This window comes from Lepisosteus oculatus, chromosome 14 (assembly GCF_040954835.1).
Source record: "Lepisosteus oculatus isolate fLepOcu1 chromosome 14, fLepOcu1.hap2, whole genome shotgun sequence".
In the NCBI taxonomy this organism is placed as follows: Eukaryota; Metazoa; Chordata; class Actinopteri; order Semionotiformes; family Lepisosteidae; genus Lepisosteus; species Lepisosteus oculatus.
Window position 1 is genome coordinate 28,747,915 of NC_090709.1, and position 19,265 is coordinate 28,767,179.

General features: G+C 44.9%; 1 long non-coding RNA gene and 4 other non-coding genes across 5 annotated transcripts; all 5 read right to left on the reverse strand.

The window, feature by feature from the left end:
- Positions 1 to 1,390: 1,390 nt before the first annotated feature.
- On the reverse strand, positions 1,391 to 1,463 carry trnaf-gaa (transfer RNA phenylalanine (anticodon GAA)). Its single transcript has one exon. It is a non-coding gene; the product is annotated as a tRNA-Phe (tRNA).
- Positions 1,464 to 3,175: 1,712 nt separating this feature from the next.
- trnav-cac (transfer RNA valine (anticodon CAC)) lies at positions 3,176 to 3,248 on the reverse strand. The gene has a single exon. It is a non-coding gene; the product is annotated as a tRNA-Val (tRNA).
- Positions 3,249 to 4,483: 1,235 nt separating this feature from the next.
- Positions 4,484 to 4,556, reverse strand: trnav-aac (transfer RNA valine (anticodon AAC)). Its single transcript has one exon. It is a non-coding gene; the product is annotated as a tRNA-Val (tRNA).
- A 109-nt stretch (positions 4,557 to 4,665) lies between these two features.
- On the reverse strand, positions 4,666 to 4,738 carry trnaf-gaa (transfer RNA phenylalanine (anticodon GAA)). Its single transcript has one exon. It is a non-coding gene; the product is annotated as a tRNA-Phe (tRNA).
- A 3,844-nt stretch (positions 4,739 to 8,582) lies between these two features.
- LOC138243038 (uncharacterized) lies at positions 8,583 to 10,089 on the reverse strand. Its single transcript, XR_011191899.1, has 3 exons — positions 10,011 to 10,089; positions 9,789 to 9,903; positions 8,583 to 9,223 (listed from the first exon to the last, which is right to left on the reverse strand). It is a non-coding gene; the product is annotated as an uncharacterized lncRNA (long non-coding RNA).
- Between the last annotated feature and the right edge of the window lie 9,176 nt (positions 10,090 to 19,265).

Genomic DNA, 19,265 nt, shown 5'->3' on the forward strand with positions numbered 1-19,265 from the left:
GAGATAGTGCAGTTTTACTGAAGATAATATGTCCCTCTCTAAAAATATGCTGTCATATCATTATATTACATTTTTTCATGCTAGCCCAGCAGGAATTGTGGCCTTAAATCACAGCTGTTCAGCTGTATTAACAAGAACTGATTGTTTCTAGTTAATCATTTTATTGTTTGTATTAATATTAAAACTACCAGTTGTACTCTCACTAATATTAACAGGAATACACTAGCATTAGTATTAGTAGCTGTCCATGACATCACGCCGCTCTTTGTGACGAAAGCGAGATGCCTAGCCGGGCATAGTGACGTGGCGCGTGTTGCCGTGGTTACCATACTTATGATTTGTAAACAAATGGAAAATGCATTTCAACTGTTACTCAAACACATTTATCAACTTGGAATATAATTCTCTAGCTCTAGGATTAAATTCCTAAATAATAGGAAAGGGTCAAGAATGGGAAAAGAATCAGTACTCACCAATCGGTGAAGTTAATCGTTAATTCTACAGTTCTTCAGTTGAATTAATAGGTTGTCGATAGATAAGTGATCAATAACTCTCCGCAGTGCGCTCCACGCGCCTCCCGAGATCTCGCTCTCTGATCCCGGTGCTCTGGCTGGTGTCTCTGACGTCACAGTGCTCTTTCTAAAATATATAACATCTCCAAAAAAAAAAACACACCGGGCTTTGAAGAGAGGCGATTCATAACAGCTGGAGAAGGTGTAATATTTGTGTGTGTCAGCAGTGAAACTGCATGTTAATTGATGGAGGGCTGAGCGGGGAATAACGGTTGCTCAGGGTCACAGGGTCACAGGTCATAGTGACTGGATCGGAGTTACAGGATAAATAATAAAGAGTTTGTTCGAGTGTCACATCTTCGTCCTGGGTTCTTAATTTTTACACTATACGTGTAGGAGAAACAAGACAGTGTGTGTGTGTGCCCAGGTAATTCTGGGAGACAGATCGAATCTGGGCTAAAAGAGAGGGGGCTTAGCCCTCTTACATTTGCTAGTTCAAAGTTGTACAACCCATTTGTATCTGCTAGGCCCTGGTGAATTGCTGCGAAATGCTGAAATAACCTCTCGGCTCCTTGGTTGTCATTTCGTCAAACTTGCGTTTGGTACAAGAGTGCATGAAGGCACCGGAAATACATTGGGAACAAATGACCGTTGGCTCAAGACTTCTGTGAAGTAAGGGAGCGTGCAAAAAGAGGTTGTTTCCACATGGTCTCGAACCGGGGACCTTTCGCATGTGAAGCAAACATGATAACCGCTACACTTCGGAAACCTGTAGGAATTGTTGCTGGTGTCTCGCTTGCGTTTCGGGCTGAGAAAGGGAAGCATCACTTTGGCCAGGGGGCGCTGGAGAGAGGAACAAAGGGCGCGATGAAACAAAATGCCAAAACCCGGGATCAAACCAGGGACCTTTAGATCTTCAGTCTAACGCTCTCCCAAATGAGCTATTTCGGCGGTGCGCAGAGCCCACGGCCACCTGCTCCAGCCTTCCTGTGTTGCGGCATGAGCGCACCAAGAGTAGAGGGAGAGTGTTGCAGGAACGTCACTCAGAAGGAAAGCCACCCAGGTGCGCCCTCTGAGCTCTGTCCAGCGCATCTTCCTCGCATGGACTCCTGCCTGCGACGGGCAGGAAACAATTAGCAAGAACAGAACGACACCCAATGGGTGTCTCATGACCGCACCTTAGGTTGTGACACGTGCAGGTGTGAGGGGTTGCCGGGCTACTTTGGAGCAGAGCTTGGGCGGAGGGGGGGCGGGAAAGCAGACAAAGAGGTGACACCTCAAGGTCTGCACGATCACAGCTCTCCGCCACCCCAGGCTTCAGCTCGATAAGCTACTGGACACACCCGCCCCTCCTCACACAGACCGTGGAAAAGCCCCCGAGTGGGAGGGCTCTCTCTTCCTCCCAGGAGCTCTTGGACACGACGCACAGACAGGGCGCGGGGAGCCGCCGCCTGCAAACACGGCTCCAGGCAGGACTCCACTCCGCAGCAGCCGCAGAGCAGAGGAGATGAGGGCAGCTTAGCTCCTGTGCAGAGACCTGAGCTGTTGTTGCTGTGGATGCTGTCTTTTCTGCACTCGGGGTAGGAGTGAATGTTGAGTTGCCCTTAGAAATGAAGCAGAGCACTTCAACGGCACGGGTGTGTGTGTGTGCGCCCTGGTGATTCTGGGAGACAGATCGAACCTGGGCTACAAGAGAGGGGGCTTAGCCCTCTTCCATTTGCTAGTTCAAAGTTGTACAACCCATTTGTATCTGCTAGGCGGCGCAGTCGTCGTAAACAAAGAACGCTTTGAAAAGCGTCAAAGGCAAGTCATTCCGAGTTGGTCATTTGTGTTTTCCGTTCAGACGCGATATGCTGAAATGATCTCTCGGCTCCTCGGTTGTCATTTCTGCTCCGTAAAGGGATCACAGCACGCGTCGGCTTCCAGCATGCTGGGTCGGGACACGATGCCGGGGGTTGGAGAGAGCGATGTCTTCCTCGTTAGTATGGTGGCAAGTATCCCCGCCTGTCACGCGGGAGACCGGGGTTCGATTCCCTGACGGGGAGTAGCTTTTCTTTCACCTCCTTAGAGAAATGACTGCCTTTCACTTCTCTGTTTTCTTTCACAGCGTCGTGCACCTTTTCATTGCTCTCGCTATCAGAGCCTTCGCACGGCACACGACCCGACATCAGGAAGCACATTGAAGTGAAAGCAGGAAGCGCTGCGACATGCACTGTGCAGATCCCGCCACACTAAGAGGTGAGTGGGTCTGTTCGATGCACAAAGAACGCTTTGATAAGCGTCAAAGGCAAGTCATTCCGAGTTGGTCGTTTGTGTTTTCCATTCAGACGCGAAATGCTGAAATGATCTCTCGGCTCCTCGGTTGTCATTTCTGCTCCGTTAAGGAATCACAGCACGCGTCGGCTTCCAGCACGGTGGGTCGGGACACGATGCCGGGGGTCGGAGAGAGAGCGATGTCTTCCTCGTTAGTATAGGACCTGTCACCTGTCCCCACCTGTCACGCGGGAGACCGGGGTACATCAGGACGCGCATTGAAGTGAAAGCAGGATGCGCTGCGACATGCACTGTGCAGAACCCGCCACACTAAGAGGTGAGTGGGTCTGTTCGATCACAGCGCTAGGCGAATCCCCAATCCCCTTTTGTGCGTGGCGACAAAAGAAGTCTGTTTCCGCCCGGTTTCGAACCGGGGACCTTTCGCGTGTGAGGCGAACGTGATAACCACTACACTACGGAAACGGTGGTAAGACGTGCCCAGCGGCCCAGCGCTGAGCTTCGCCAATGCGATTCAGCTGCTTCCAGTGCCTTTATTGGAGTGCGCTGATGGACCGTGGTCTCTCTCCAGAGACCAGCACGCCTGTCATGGACGGAGCAGGAAAGGCGGCGCCACATTTTACAGCCCTCTCCACGCAATCGACGAAATCGGGCTACTGAAGTGGAGAAAATCGCCTCTCCAGAAAGTGCAAATATCATCTTGGAGAGTATAAATCCTATTGCCGAAGGTCAGCCCTGTCTACCAGAGTAGCCCTCCCACAGTGATGATCAGCTCGTCTCACACGCGAGAAGTTTCGGTTGGAAACAAGCGCCCCCTCTTCTCGCACGTTTTGCACGTTCGAGTGGTTTTAATGCAGCTCCTTTGTACACGGTGCTGATCTTTTGGAAAGCAGGAGGCAAAACCGACACGTTCTCATACCGGGAGTCGAACCCGTGCCGCCTGGGTGAAAACCAGGAATCCTAACCCCTACACCATATGGCAGCAAACAACCACGTTGTTCCCGGCATCATGCAAGCAAACTACATAAATATGAGAAAACACGCAAGAGAGTTGTCACTCAGAGTGTCGAAGGGTCGATGTATACTGGGGCTCAGTTGAAATGCAACGTCAGGACTTTTCCGAATTATGTCACACAAAGATAATTTACTACTTGCACGAATGAAGGCAAAAAAAGCCAATCGATGTGAACGAACGGCGCTTTGCAGAGGAGTACTGCCTGACTGGATCGTTGATGAACGACAGAGGCCACTCCGACCTCTTCTCGGTTTTCTTCAATGACTTACTAAGGATCTTCTTCACATTCGCCCATGCAGGGGAAGCCAGTTACACCAAAGCAAACGCAGGGAAGTGCATTTCAAGCAGAGACCAGGAGGGACTTGTTTACACCGAGAGTGGTCGGAGAATGGAACAATGCGCCCAGCCCTGTTGCTGGAGCCGATTCTTGATGAGATCTTGGGCTCACTAAGAGGCCCCCGCTGGATGCTAATCTTTCTGTTGTTCTTGCAGGTCCTGCGCTGCTTTTAAGCCGACAGAGCTCGTCCTGGTCTGTCGGCACAGCCCAAATGCAAATGATCGGCTCCGCGTACAGAAGGAACGTGCGTTTGGTACAGGAGTGCACGAAGGCACCGGAAATACATTGGGAACAAATGACCGGTCTCTCAAGACCTCTGTGAAGTACAGGAGCGTACTTCAACGAGGCTGTTTCCACCCGGTCTCGAACCGGGGACCTTTCGCGTGTTAGGCAAACGTGATAGCCGCTACACTACGGAAACCTGTAGGAAATGCTGCTGGTGTCTCGCTTGCGTTTCGGGCTGAGAAAGCGACGCGTCACTTTAGGTAGGGGGAGCTGGAGAGAGGAACATAGGGTGCGATGAAACAAAATGCCGAAACCCGGGATCAAACCAGGGACCTTTAGATCTTCAGTCTAACGCTCTCCCAAATGAGCTATTTCGGCGGTGCGCAGAGCCCACGGCCACCTGCTCCAGCCTTCATGTGTTGCGGCATGAGCGCACCAAGAGGAGCGGGAGAGTGTTGCAGGAACGTCACTCAGAAGGAAAGCCACCCAGCTGCGCCCTCTGAGCTCTGTCCAGTGCATCTTCCTCGCATGGACTCCTGCCTGCGACGGGCAGGAAACAATTAACAAGAACAGAACTACACCCCATGGGTGTCTCATGACCACACCTTAGGTTGTGACACGTGCAGGTGTGAGGGGTTGCCGGGCTACTTTGGAGCAGAGCTTGGGCAGAGGGGGGGCAGGAAAGCAGACAAAGAGGTGACACCTCAAGGTCTGCACGATCACAGCTCTCCGCCGCCCCAGGCTTCCGCTCGATAAGCTACTGGACACACCCGCCCCTCCTCGCACAGACCGTGGAAAAGCCCCCGAGTGGGAGGGCTCTCTCTTCCTCCCAGGAGCTCTTGGACACGACGCACAGACAGAGCGCGGGGAGCCGCCGCCTGCAAACACGGCTCCAGGCAGGACTCCACTCCGGAGGAGCCGCAGAGCAGAGGAGATGGGGGCAGCTTAGATCCAGTGCAGAGACCTGATCTGTTGTTGCTGTGTACGCTGTCCTTTCTCTTCTCGGGGTAGGACATCAGGAAGCACATTGAAGCGCTGCGACATGCACTGTACAGATCCCGCCACTACTGGGCCCGATTTCCCCGGATCGAAACCGGGCGGAAACAGGCCCTTTTCGTTTGTTGCCACGCAGACTGTTTGGGGATTCGCCTAGCGCTGTGATCAAACAGACCCACTCACCTCTTAGTGTGGCGGGATCTGCACAGTGGATGTCGCAGCGCATCCTGCTTTCACTTCAATGCATGTCCTGATGTACCCTGGTCTCCTGCGTGACAGGTGGGGATATTTGCCACTATACTAACGAGGAAGACATCGCTCTCTGCTTAGTGTGTAAAACACTTACTTGCAGCATTGTGGGTGCTGTGGTTTAAATGCTATTGGTTTGTGAACAGAATACCCCTATCCAAGTACATTGTGCCACATTAAATAAACACACGAGAAAAAGAGATTCAGAACGCAAAGCTGTGTCAGTGTTCTGTGTAAAAAATCGGTTTGAACATCATGGGAGCTGTTTTTAATAAGCTGCTGAGTAAAGAATATTTTAATCTTCCTGCTGTCAGTAGTATTGTGAATATAGTTGACTCTTACCCGAATGAAAACAGAACGTAAAGGAAGGGTTTCAGAATTCAGACAAAGCTTTATTCCCGTGCTTACAGTCTGAGTAATTGGAGACTGCGCTATTCTGTTGCCTATGGTCATATACGGGTTTTTCGCATGAAGCCATATTGAACAGTATTTCTCGCGTTGTGAACTTGTGCACACAGCGGTCCCCCGGGTTCCAGTTAGTGCGTAATTACGCATCGATGAAAAACCGGAGGTTTAAAAAAAGATAATTAGCTCACAGATACTTTGATGTAGAGGCTGTGGAAATAACCGGGGTAAAGTTAGCTCGAAGTTCGAAAACGATTTTGGCACGCCTGTAGCGCTTTCACGAAACCTCTTAGAGTTGCGAGAATGCTTGTTTTGTGTATAAAATACATTGTGGATGCTTTCTCAGCCTTTACTTTGTCGTTTTTATGACATTTTTTTGACCAAGCACGAATATTCTTTTGTCCATATCTTCGCGATGGAAGCACAGAATGCTGTCAAACCAAATGCATTTTAAAGACCACGACTTGTGGATATTTCCACACCCTTTATATCAAACTATCAGTGAGCTAATTATCTTTTTTAAAACCTCCGGTTTTTCATCGATGCGTAATTACGCACGAACTGGAACCCGGGGGACCGCTGTGTGCACACGTTCACAACGCGAGAAATACTGTTCAATACGGCTTCGTGCGAAAAACCGGTATATGACCATAGGAAGCAGAACAGCGCAGTCTCCAATTACCCAGACTGTAAGCACGGGAATAAAGCTTTGTTTGATTTCTGAAACCCTTCCTTTACGTCCTGTTTTCATTCAGGTAAGGGTCAACTATATTCACAATACTACTGACAGCAGGAAGATAAAAATATTCTTTACTCAGCAGCTTATTAAAAACAGCTCCCATGATGTTCATACCGACTTTTTACACAGAACACTGACACAGCTTTGTGTTCTGAATCTCTTTTTCTCTTGCTTTTATTTCATGTGGCACAATGCACTGGGATAGGGGTATTCTGTTCACAAACCAATAGCATTTAAACCACAGCACCCACAATGCTGCAGGTAAGTGTTTTGCACACTAAGCAGGTCATCTGACTATTCCCAGCTTTGTTTTGGGTTATGGAACCTTTATTTTTTTATGATTTTCTGAAGATAACACTACAGGTGGGATGGGTGGGTTGTCTTCATGGCTCAATAGCATTTCAAATACAGCACCCACACTGCTGAAACCAAGTGTTTTACACACCAGACAGGCCCCCGAACCTCATACAACCTTACTGTGGCTGTGGCCCCTGTCTTTATTTTGTAATGAGTTTCTGAAGATAACACTACAGGTAATACACTGGGACAGGTGGGTCGTCTTCATGGCTCAATAGCATTTCAAATACAGCACCCACTCTGCTGAAACCAAGTGTTTTACACACCAGACAGGCCCCCAAACCTCATACAACCTTACTGTACCTGTGGCCCCTTTCTTTAATTTTTTATGATTTTCTGAAGATTACACTACAGGTAATACACTGGGACGGGTGGGTCGTCTTCATGGCTCAATAGCATTTCAAATACAGCACCCACTCTGCTGAAACTAAGTGGTTTACACACCAGACAGGCCCCCAAACCTCATACAACCTTACTGTGGCTGTGGCTCCTTTCTTTATTTTGTAATGAGTTTCTGAAGATAACACTACAGGTAATACACTGGGATAGGGGGGTGCTATTCATGAGTCAAAAGCTTCATCACAACATCTGAAAATTTTAGATTTTACATTCTTTTTATTTCCCATGTTTCGTTTAGTTTTTTCCTAATTTCACATTTTAAATAAGCTATATCTGTAATCACAATGAAGGTGTGGTATGCAGTCTTGATGATGTGACTGTGTAACCATCAGGCACGAAGGAGAGAAAAACAAAAAACTCCAAAGGAGAAAAAAAATCTCTGGGGGTCCAAGGCCTGATGGTTGACCTCCCCTCCAGGTCCTGGTTGTGTATGACAAGTAGTTACTAGAAACAGTTCACATGCACAACCATGCAGATTGACACGGTGAATTCTATTTCATATATTATGTGAGACTAGATGTTAATGTTGAGTGTGTCCCATCCACTGGGTTGAGCAGTACAGGATCTTGAGTTTTGTAGGCTGGGTTCCTTGCTTCAGAAATCCAGGAGGATCCCTTGTCATGGGGGACGGAGCTCAATATCAACCAACGGCACCGAAGAGAGAACAGTGGCAGGCATGGTGTGGAGAAAAAAAAAGGGTTAGACACAGAAAAAACAATTGCAACGTGGTTGTCTACTTACCCACTTGATATCTATGTTTCTGCACCTCCTAAAGAATTAGATCACTTGGGATAAAGAAGACTACAGAGACGATGTAGAAGACTACAGCATTGTTAAATATGCTTGTAGGTATGGGGCATCCTTAAAAAGGTCTGACATATATTTCCACAATTTAGGGGCTGTGTGCATAAATGCTCTGCTACGTGCTTGCTATTGTTAACATAATCTGTTCATTGATCTAGCCAGCATCCTACAACTACCTTAACCTTACTGTAAGAAAAGTATCACTTTGGTGTCTAGGCTGTTCTTTTTCATGAGTCTCCACTCCTGGAGATGTACATGGCACGATATTGAAAGCCAGTGGGGTTCGGACTTCGATGATGCAATTGTGTTTTATTGTTCCGGTTAGAATCCTTTTAGCACTGTGCCCTGTCTGAAGGTAGATAGAGTACTGTTTTGGAAACCTAATAAAAAGGAATCACCCTTAATACACTTCTATTTGATAGAAGCCATTTTTCTTTGATCTTTCTCACAACGGAGTGGAATTTCTTGATTAATCTATCTTACTAGGATGGATACAATTTTATCTGGAAATCTTTCACATAAATCATGTCATGGTGACATACTGTCGTTTTACATTTCTTTGCACTACTACAGTGATGTTAACAGTGTGTAGTGATCATATTTAAAAGGGACTGTGTTGTGTCATGATTAACTTTTTTACTGTTTTCATACAGACTTTGTTTGGTTTCTGGCAATAGATAACAAATGGTTTCTAGTGATTTTGTGTTCTAGTGTTTTTCATTATTGTTTGGCAAAGTGTACGAAAGTTTACTCTTACCCAAGATAAAATTTTTGGGGGGATATTGAAACTTGTACTTACGTGTCTTTTGGAGGTGAATTCTGCTGAGAACACGTTGACAGTCTTCTTGAGTTTCCAGCATGTCTTTTATGTAATGCTCGGGAGTAGGGGGTGGATGCTCACTCATCAACAGTGCCTGAAATATAAAACCGTAAGAAGGGTTACGAACTGCAAAGGATCCAAGGAGTATAAATGGGTCACAAATCAAGATCTAGGTATTTGCACAATTTGCCAGATCTCTCTTAATCAAACTCCTTTTTTCTTACTTTGTGTTTTTACAGCAAGACGTTATATTGTTTCTGTGCTAAATGGCAAGCTCTTTTAGGTGTTCATGGTTGTGTCTTTGTTTCTATACTATTGGAAAGAAACCTAGTAAGTGATTTGATGCATCCATGTCTAATCATTAATCTGACACAGTAATTCTATCTTTGAGATGCCTGTGTCATGTAATAAATTGCACAGATTATCAGTAATCTTTTATGTGTGCCTTCTTTGGTGTGTTTTTTGAAAAGTTATCTCTAATTTATAGAACCATTAATGCCAGAAGACAAGCCTGCAATCCAAACTTCTTAACAATAACAAACAATTATAACGTCCACTGAAATATGTCATCCTACTGTATGTTTCTGCTGAATCTAAAACTACATGTCCTGCTTAAAAAACCCTTTCATAGTGATAGTTTGCATGCAGAGCATACTCACCAAACTGGGGTTGGCAAAATGTACATATCCATGTTACTTCATTCTTTGCGCTTTCATACTCTTCTTTTGAGATGCACAATTCATGGAACCAGTTTTCACAACTGTCACACTGAATCTACACGGACAGTAAACCTTATATCAGTTCAGCTATCACCTTTCACTGGCATGTTTTGTTATTATGTGCTTACATTACACATACAGATAGAGATGATGTTCACTTACCCAGTTTGTCTGCCGCACTGGTGTTTCTCCACACATCAGGCACATGTCCTGGAGAGGAGCTATAATAAACATGCCAAATAGACTGATTTTTCCAATGTTATCTACAGATCATTGTTGCATAATTGAAGACCATTTGATAGAGACCTTTTCGTATGCACTTTCCTGATTAGGTGTTCTACTGCTTCTTAAACCGCACATTGTCATGTCTCAGAATACTCCTGTCAACACCTGTTACCCTTTTTTTGTTGCTATGACTTTAAGGGGGCACATGATAACACAGCCATGTTCAACCAGTTTGTTTCACTATGGGCAATCAAGACCCACACTTTTCCCAGACTATGGTTGTGTCAACCACGACGAAGGCCAAAGTGTAATTGAATTTTAACTGTGCGAAATGTGATTTAATTAACTTTTCATCTCTGTGTTATACAGTACAAAAAGAATACCCAAATGAGTTCTGCATATAAATAAATCGAGAATCTTTTTTCATTCAGACTTGTTACATAGACAGAGCATGCTTCAGGAAAACAACATACACCAATAAACGCAGGCAATGATGATCAAATGGTACAATACCTGAAGCTTCAAGAATTCTGATTGACAGGTCTTCCCGCAACTTTCTTATTTCTTTGGCGCTGCTGTTCATCTCGATGTATGTTTGAATATCCGGGAAATTGTTCATGATGTCTGCGCCCATCTAACAGACGAAGGTTTGTCACAATTATTATTTCCCTAAAATCTCTCATACAATAGTTTTGAGACAGTCCAAAATTTCTGCATGGAAAGGTTATGCTGACCTGCATCACAAAGACCCCACAGCTTGAGGCATCTGCTTGCTTGGTGTGACCAATCACACTTGGGTGCCAGATGATATTCAACCAGTCTTCTTTTCCTAGGACGTTCCTTCGCATCTTGAAAGTCCCTGTGAATCAAAATAATAGGTTATTGATAAATGAGGACATATTTGTCATGCTGAATTTGAATAAGAAATGAATGTGTGCCCGTGCAGAGTTTCACCACGAAACCAATGCTTGATTTCTTACCTGAAACTTTTTACCACTGCAGTGGAGTCTGCCATCTCCCCATAGGGTCGACCACAAAGACTTTCTGGGATGGAGCATACAGATACTGCAAGAAACAAATGGCCCGTCATCAGACATGAAGTTGCATTTAATGTGGGGCCAGACACACAGGCAGTTTCAGGAGTTTAATGTTGTGGAAACAAACGTTTTTAATATTTAAATATTTCATTTATATATTATTTAACATGTAATATTTTGCAAACCTCAGCAAAGACAGTCAGGAAATGACCTAACAGTACTTATTTTTTTCCTACATGATACTTTGACCTGCTTGGTGTCACGGAGGGGGTGACTGCGGAGGATAGGGATTCTATGTGGAGGTCTTCGGAAGGGTAATGATAGGCGAAGGCGTAGTCGGAGAAGTAGCTGAGTCCAAAATCCGGGTAGTCGTAGTAGGAGCGTCGGTACAGAATCGGTAGGTGTGGGCGTCGTCTGGAAAGAAGAGCAGGGTCCAAAATCCAGGAGAGAGTAGTAGGCGCGTAGGTACAAAGTCGGGAGGCAAAGACGTAGCAGAAGAACAGCAGGGTCAAGATCCAGGAGTCAAAGAGTAGTATCGCAGAATGTAAACTAGGAACTAAGCTCAGGGAGAAGATCTCAATCGTGAGCACTGAAAGGGGGTCTGGCGAGGGTTTAAATAGAGGAAAGATTGGTGCGTGCACGTTTGGGATGGGAGGAGCTCGTGGGAATGCATGAGCGCCTGCCTGCGGGGGTGTAATTCATGACACTTGGTTTTCTGTTTATTACACAACAGTATTCACAATAATATTTTAGGAAAAGTGCACTGTCACTATTGCCTTGGATACTCACTATCCATGTCCGCCTTTTTTAACAGGAGAGGAACCAATACATTGTAATTTTTTTAGATGCAACAGGGATAATCACTTGAACTGTGTTATGGTTCCAAGTGTAATTATAAACCTACGCTGTTTTGGATTACCTGCACCACACTTACCAACAACTTCCAATGGACACCAGTGTTAAAAAAAAAACTAATTATGGCTTCATAGTTTTCAAAGTTGACCTGTAATGAAAAGAATGACGAGATTAGCACGACAGGCTGCCTCACATGGATGGTGTGCTACCTATGAATTTTGATTTCTCTGACTATAAAGGTAGTTTCTTTAGGCAGCACCATGAGCACAGTTGTGACCTGTTTTGATTGCTTGTAGCTCTCCTTGTTTCTCTATTGATAAAACAATCATCAGTTAGTGAAAAACCATGTTTGCCCCTCACTAATGTAATCCATCAACATTTGTGTTTGATGTCCTTACCTTGGACAAACATTGTCTAGCCATGTGCTCTCTATTCCCACTCATGATTACACTAGTTGTGTAGTGGTTCATTTGGAAAACCTTCTTCCCCAAGTCCATGGATTCTTTCACTACTTGAAAGTAACACTCAATGGTCTTATGGAAAAGCAAATACAATTGAAGAAGATATGATTTCACGCACTCACACACATTTGATTACACAAAAGCTCAGAAACCTTAACAAACCTTGCAATCAAACACTTTCATCTCACCTCGTCTATGAGGCACTCATCTGGTTTCAGAGACACAAACTCTGAGTGTCTGAGAATATATGTGTCTGCACTGTGCATGGATGGCAAAACTGCAACCACTAATTCACTCGGATTGATGTTCCAAAGGGCGTGAACCTAAAAAAGATTTACCAAGCCAAAAGCATACACAAGAGATCACTGGAGCTAACATAACCAATACATAACGAAAATTGAGATTACACACCACTATCAAGAAGTATAACAAGTTAGAGAGAAACGACAAAGAACACCTACAGTAGTAGAAGATGACATTCATAAGCTCTGAAAAAGTAGTGAATGTCCACACAGAAAACTATTTGAAATACAAATCCTACCTTCTTTCTGAAATCTGTTTTCTCTTTTATAAGTTTTGAGATGGGGCGTGCATCACAGTGTGGTGTGATCACTTCAGTCATGCCCATGGCAGCTTGCTTGGGTGACACTTTCCGTTCTTCTTTGTGCTGCCATTCTTTATATTCTGTGGTTCCTGCTTTCCCCTGCTGTACTTGCAGGCTGTTGCTGTCATCTGGCGACTTTTCACTTGTTTCAATATTTCTATTGCTAATTTTTTTTCCTGTTTTCTCATTTTTGGGGGGATTGGAATTTTCTGTGGTGCGCTGTAGAATTTATTTTTTGTTTCTTTGCCTACACCTGGTGCCCTCTTTGCCCATTGTTCCTGTGCATGTTCATGACGTGTTTTAGTGGTGATCAATGGTGTCATCAAAACCTTTTTGATCATGTTCTCTGTTCCGCCCTAGAGAGATTTTCTCATTATCGTAATAAACTCTGCTGGCCTCAGTTTCCTCCTGTGCTGAAGTATTGATTGCTTGACAATGCCAAACCAGGTCTCAACATGATAATTAGTGGCTCTTGTTTGTGCTACCTCTGACATTGATATGTCTTTTTTGCTGTCTGAAGCATATCTTGTCAGGTCACCCAACAAAATTCTCTCCACAGTGGAAATAATGCCATGTATCTTTGCAACAGAAATCTAATTATGTCTTCACAGAAATAGGGGTTCACATTGTGTTGTGTCCCATAGTCATCATGTCCTTGAGCTGATATGCTGTCTTCATAAATACCTTTGAACTCCACAGCGAAAGGAGAGCAGCCCAGGCTGCCTCTCATTTTTGGGTATAGTACCTCATCTGTGTCTTTGACTTCTGCTTCCTTTTCCATCTGGTCTGGTATCGTTGTTTGAGTAATGTAAGCATTAAGGAGGCAGACACTAGATTGGACTTCAGTTGTGAACCTCCTGCTTGAGAGTACAATGCACATGTGTTTGAAAACATTTCTGGCGACACTCAAAGTTGTGCTGTTTTGCAGGATGGCAAAGAAAATGTTGCAAAGTCTCACAGTCCTTTGTCTGTTGTTTTTTTCCTAATTGCTTGAGGGACAGCCTTTATGACATGGGCAGAGCAAAGGTGCAGAACAGTGAACATCTGAAGTTCTGTGTACTTAAGTTTGCCTTGGCAGACTTTCATTGTACGATTTAAGTATGCATGGATGGTGTCCCCATTGAAGGCAAAAAGAACACTGTGAATCAGGGCTTAGCTGTAGTCAGTTTCTACATGCTGCACTCTCTTGGTAGTACATGTTGAGATGTCAAACATGAATTTCCAGAGCCAACGTTCTATATTGACTATGGTGTGGTCATTTGTCAACATTTCAGACACTGGTAATGGAGGCTTTCTTTTTCCACCTCCAGGTAATGTGAGACTGTAGTACAGAATTCTTTTGTTCTCCGATGGAATTTTTCTGACTACCCCTCTTGTCGCATCCAGGTAAAGGCTGACTTTCTCCTTCATCTTTAGATGGGCAATAAGAATTTGCATACTCTGTTCTGTGTAAAGATAAGCAGCAAATGTGTCTAACTGCAAAATCTGTACATATCCTGGAAAATGGACAGTGTCAAAGTCGCATGCTTTCATTAATGTTTGTGTCATATGTAATTCAATCACTGGATCATAGTGAAGGCGCTTACTGTTCCTGAACTCTGATAAGATGACTTTCAGGATAATCCGTGTTAGTGGCTTAGATAAATAGCCTGCTGCAGTTTCAGCAAGCGGAGTTCTGCTCTGCTGCCTGTAGTACACATTGCCGATTTCTTTTGTGAGGGCACGGGCAATCTTTCAACAATAAGGCTGACGTGCCTGTCGAAATTTTGTTTCCCTTTCACTGTGTTGTATTTGCCCTACTCGTACAACATCAATTGTGATGTCATCATTGCCCATTGGTTTATGTCTTGTTGTCATTATTTACATTATAGGAACTGAAGGTAGGAACTGAAATTACAGACTGCTTTAATCATCAGAAATGTTTTTTTTCTGCTGTTCTCTTTCCTGATGTATTGGTATTTGAAGGCTATTGGGCAGCAAGGATTAATCTTCCTGAATTCGCTATATAAGATATGGGTCCATGGTCATCTTAGTTTAGATGTACCTTTTTAGAGTTGCAAAGGAACAAGTAATAGGTTTATTCCATGCTGAAAAAAAGAAGAAAGAGAACACAACGTTTCGGCCGTGGAGCCTTCTTCAGGTGTGAGAGAGACAGGGCAGTAGGCAAAGGTAAAGTAGCGGGAGAACAAAGGTTGGGAGGGAGGAGGAGTGAGAGGCGGGAGCAGGGGACAGAAAGAGAGGCCAATCAAGAGGTGTGAAGTCAGAATGGGTGCAGAGAGGTGTGAAATGAAACTTCCAATGAATGGAGAAAATTTAAAAGAACAGTAATCTGTCGTTAAGGGAAGGGAGAATGTGTGATCCTAACTGCAGAATAATTTTAGTTTCGGTGGTCTTTCTGATGTATGAGTTCGGAAAACCGTCTTTGAGAACACAGACGGAGAGATTAGTGTGGTCGTGGCCGTCAGAGGTGAAATGAGAAACAATGGGCTTGGAGAGATCTTTAATCTTCACAGCCCTGACGTGTTCTCTGAAGCGGTCTCCGAGTCTCCTTCCTGTTTCTCCAATGTAGATGGCTGGGCATTTACTGCAAGAGATACAGTAAATAAGGTTGCTGGAGGTACAAGATGCTGTCTGGGTGATCCGGAATTGTCCTGAGGGGCCTTGAATGAGTGTGGTGGTGGCTGTGTACTTGCAGGTGATACAGCGAGCTCTGTTGCAAGGGAAAGTGCCTGGTGTGGATGGTTGTTGAGGGCGGTCAAGGGAGCTGTGAACAAGGAGGTTACGCAGATTAGGTGGTCGGCGATATGAGATGATAGGGCGATCAGAAAAGAGGGCCCCAATGGAGGGATCATCCTGTAGGATGGAAAAATTCTGGTTAATGGTCCTGGGGATAGGAAGTGTGTTAGGGTGGTAAGGAAGTACCAAGGGAATGCGGTTGTTACGGCGGGAGTTCCTGATCGGGTTGATGGTCCGGGGGGTGTTTTTGGCTCGGGCAAGGGCCCTGTCAATCACACTGCTGGGGTATCCTCTGTTGATAAAAAATGTGTACATTTTGAGGGCTTGGTTCTCGAAGTCGATGTCGTCGCTGCATAGTCGTCGTAACCTAAGGAACTGTGAAAAAGGAAGAGAGTTTTTAGTGTGGTTGGGGTGAAATGAGCTGTACAGGAGGTAGCTGTGTGAATCCGTGGGTTTGTAATAAACTGAAGTGGACAGTCGGGGGTAGTTGATAGACAAGTGGATGTCTAGAAACGGAAGAGTGGTGGAAGATATGTGAACTGTATATTTGAGGGACGGGTGGAAGTTGGTGAAATGGTGCAGGAAGAACTCAAGCTGATCGTTGGAGCATGTGGCGGCACCGACGCAGTCATCAATATATAGTTTGTAGAGGTCAGGGACATAGCCAGTGTAGGAGGCGAAGAAGCGTTCTTCTACCCAGCCGACAAAAATGTTGGCATAGCTGGGTCCCATTCTGGTGCCCATGGCAACTCCACTGACCTGTTGGTAAAAAAGATTATTGAAAGAGAATGCATTCAGTGTGAGGACCAATTCTGCAAGGCGTACCAGGGTGTGGGTGGGTGGATCAAGCACTGTGCGTTTGTCCAGCGTGTGCTTGAGTGCTGTAAGGCCGTCATTATGGGGAATGACGGTGTACAGAGATGTGATGTCCATGGTAAAAATGTGGCATTCGGTACTCTGAAATTGGAAATCATTGAAAAGTTGGAGCGCGTGGTTGGTGTCTTTGATGTATGAGGGAAGATCTTCAACCAGCGGTCTCATGAGGCTGTCGAGAAAGGCTGAGATGTAAGTAGTTGGACAGTTACATGCTGATACGATGGGGCGTCCAGGGGTGTCCGGTTTGTGGATTTTGGGGAGGAGGTAAAATTGAGATACCTGTGGATGTTCCATGATGAGCCGGTTCGCCTCCTGGGGGAGCTCATTACTGCTGATAAGAAGGGAAATGGTGGATACCACTTCCTTTTGGTAGTCAGTGGTAGGGTCCTGTTGGAGAGGGAGGTAGGCAGAAGTGTCAGTTAGTTGTCTAGAGGCTTCAAAGATATATAGATCCTTACGCCACACCACAACAGCACCTCCTTTGTCCGCTGGTTTGATGACGATATCATCCCTGTTGCGGAGAGACTGAAGCGCCTGATTTTCTCCTTGGGTGAGGTTAGACCTATGTTTACTGGGTATAGAGAGTGCCTTGGGAGCTTGATTAGTGCATTGGTTAATGAAATAATCAACTGGTGGAAAACGGCCAGAGGAGGGAGTCCAACAGCTCTGTTTGGGATTAATGTTGTTAATGACATCAATAACCGGGTTGTTATCAGCTGCCTGTGAAAAGGAATTGTCGGCAAAATGTGCTCTGAGACGGATCCTGCGGTAAAAGCGGTTAAGGTCGACATTGGTCTGGGGGATGTCCAGCTTCCTGGGAACTGGTACAAAACTGAGCCCTTTGCTGAGGAGGGATCGCTCGTCCTGTGAAAGGGAAAGGTCAGAAGGTATGGTGACAACAAGGTTAGGGTTGGTTAGGGTGTCCGGGGTGTTGATGGTTTTCTTCTGTAGAAGATGACTGAGTTTTTTGTCCTTCTCTGTAGTGAGAAACTGGTAGAGTTTAGAGTTGAGAGATCTAATGAGGTTAGTTATGAAGGGAAGATGATGTGGAGCTGTCAGCCGTAGAAATTCCTTAGCCTCTTTGATGTTGTTGTCGGAAAGGATAATCTGTTTTTTAAGGGAGAAAATGGTAGAGAGCAATCTTTTTAGAGTTGCTATTTTTCTCCATTATTCAGCCTTCAGACATACTTGGAAAGTTTTAGGCACAGACATAATCTTTCTTAATCCCCTTTTTATCCTGAGGTGACGTCCCAGACGAGCTTGCCCCCTGGGAATATTCACTGTGCTCTTCAGGCTTTTTTTCTGATTCTACACAGATTTTTTTTCTCCCTCTAAAATGTCACCACTGTCTGTGCTGCCGTGTGCTGCCCATGTATCTTCTGTATCTTCTGATGAACTTCTGAGCTCTGTGTTGCCTTCCAAACTATGTCCCTCACTTTGACTTGAAATATTGACTATAGATTGTGTACTGTCATCTGGTTTGGAATCCTTACCAATACTCACCCCCTTCTGTGCCCTAAGCACTTGGGTTCTAACTTTTTTTCTATCTTCATGCCAAATCACTGATAAACATTTCCTGTTGCTGGAGCAATCCTCTCCAAGGACTCTGTTTGACAGTGTTGACCACATATTGTCATGCCACCTTATTTATTTTTCTAGCTTAGAAACTTCAGAAAGTTTTTGATCACATGGCCTACTCCACCAACCCTTGACCACACTTCTGGGCTCCTACTCCTCTGTCCTTCTTTAACATGTGGCATTGCCAACAATCTGAAAAATAGAAAACACAGCTGAATGAAGTGGAAACATAATTAAAATTCAACTCCCAATGGATGTTAATAGTGTAGGAGTGCGATAGAGATAGTGCGATTAAATGTTTTTATTTCTGTGCTTAATTTTATGGGCCCTATATTTTAATATAGCATCAATCACAAAACAGCATTCTGTCACTGTCACGACCACTGGGGATCAACTCACAAAAGAACTAACCAGTACCAGCAGCAGGTTAATAATAACATGTGTTAATCCATCAGCACACGCTCTGCAGCACTTTTTTAACCATCCCTTTTAAAACCCGCTTCCTGCTACTCAGTATTGAGTCTTCTGTTTGAATCTCGCTTACTGGTTACTGAACTCCCTTTTGCCTCTCGACCTTGGACCTCGCCTGACGTTCTGGATTGTTCGACTGTCTCAATAACTACTTGCTCCTGCATCTGCACAGGATCTGCATACCTTTTCACTGAGGATTCCTGAGAAAAGAACTATGTGTTTCTTAAACTTACCCCCCAATTTAAAAAAACTCAACATATCTGGGTTGTGTGTGCAAGATTTTGCAAAGTTTGTGTGGGTATGATTGTAAAAAATCAAATCATAACTGAAGAAGGCTCCATGATCAAAACGTTGTGTTTTCTTTCTTCTCTTTTCAGCATGGAATAAACCTATTCCGTGTTCTTTGGAGATTACCATGTGCCAATAAGATATGATCACTGTATTGACCATATACAATTTCTTGCATTAGGAATTCCTATTTTGCATACCCCAGCTTGCTCTCCATTAACACACAGACAGGGAGAGAAGCTGGGGGTCAGCGCAGGGTTAGCCATTTATACGGCACCCCTGGAGC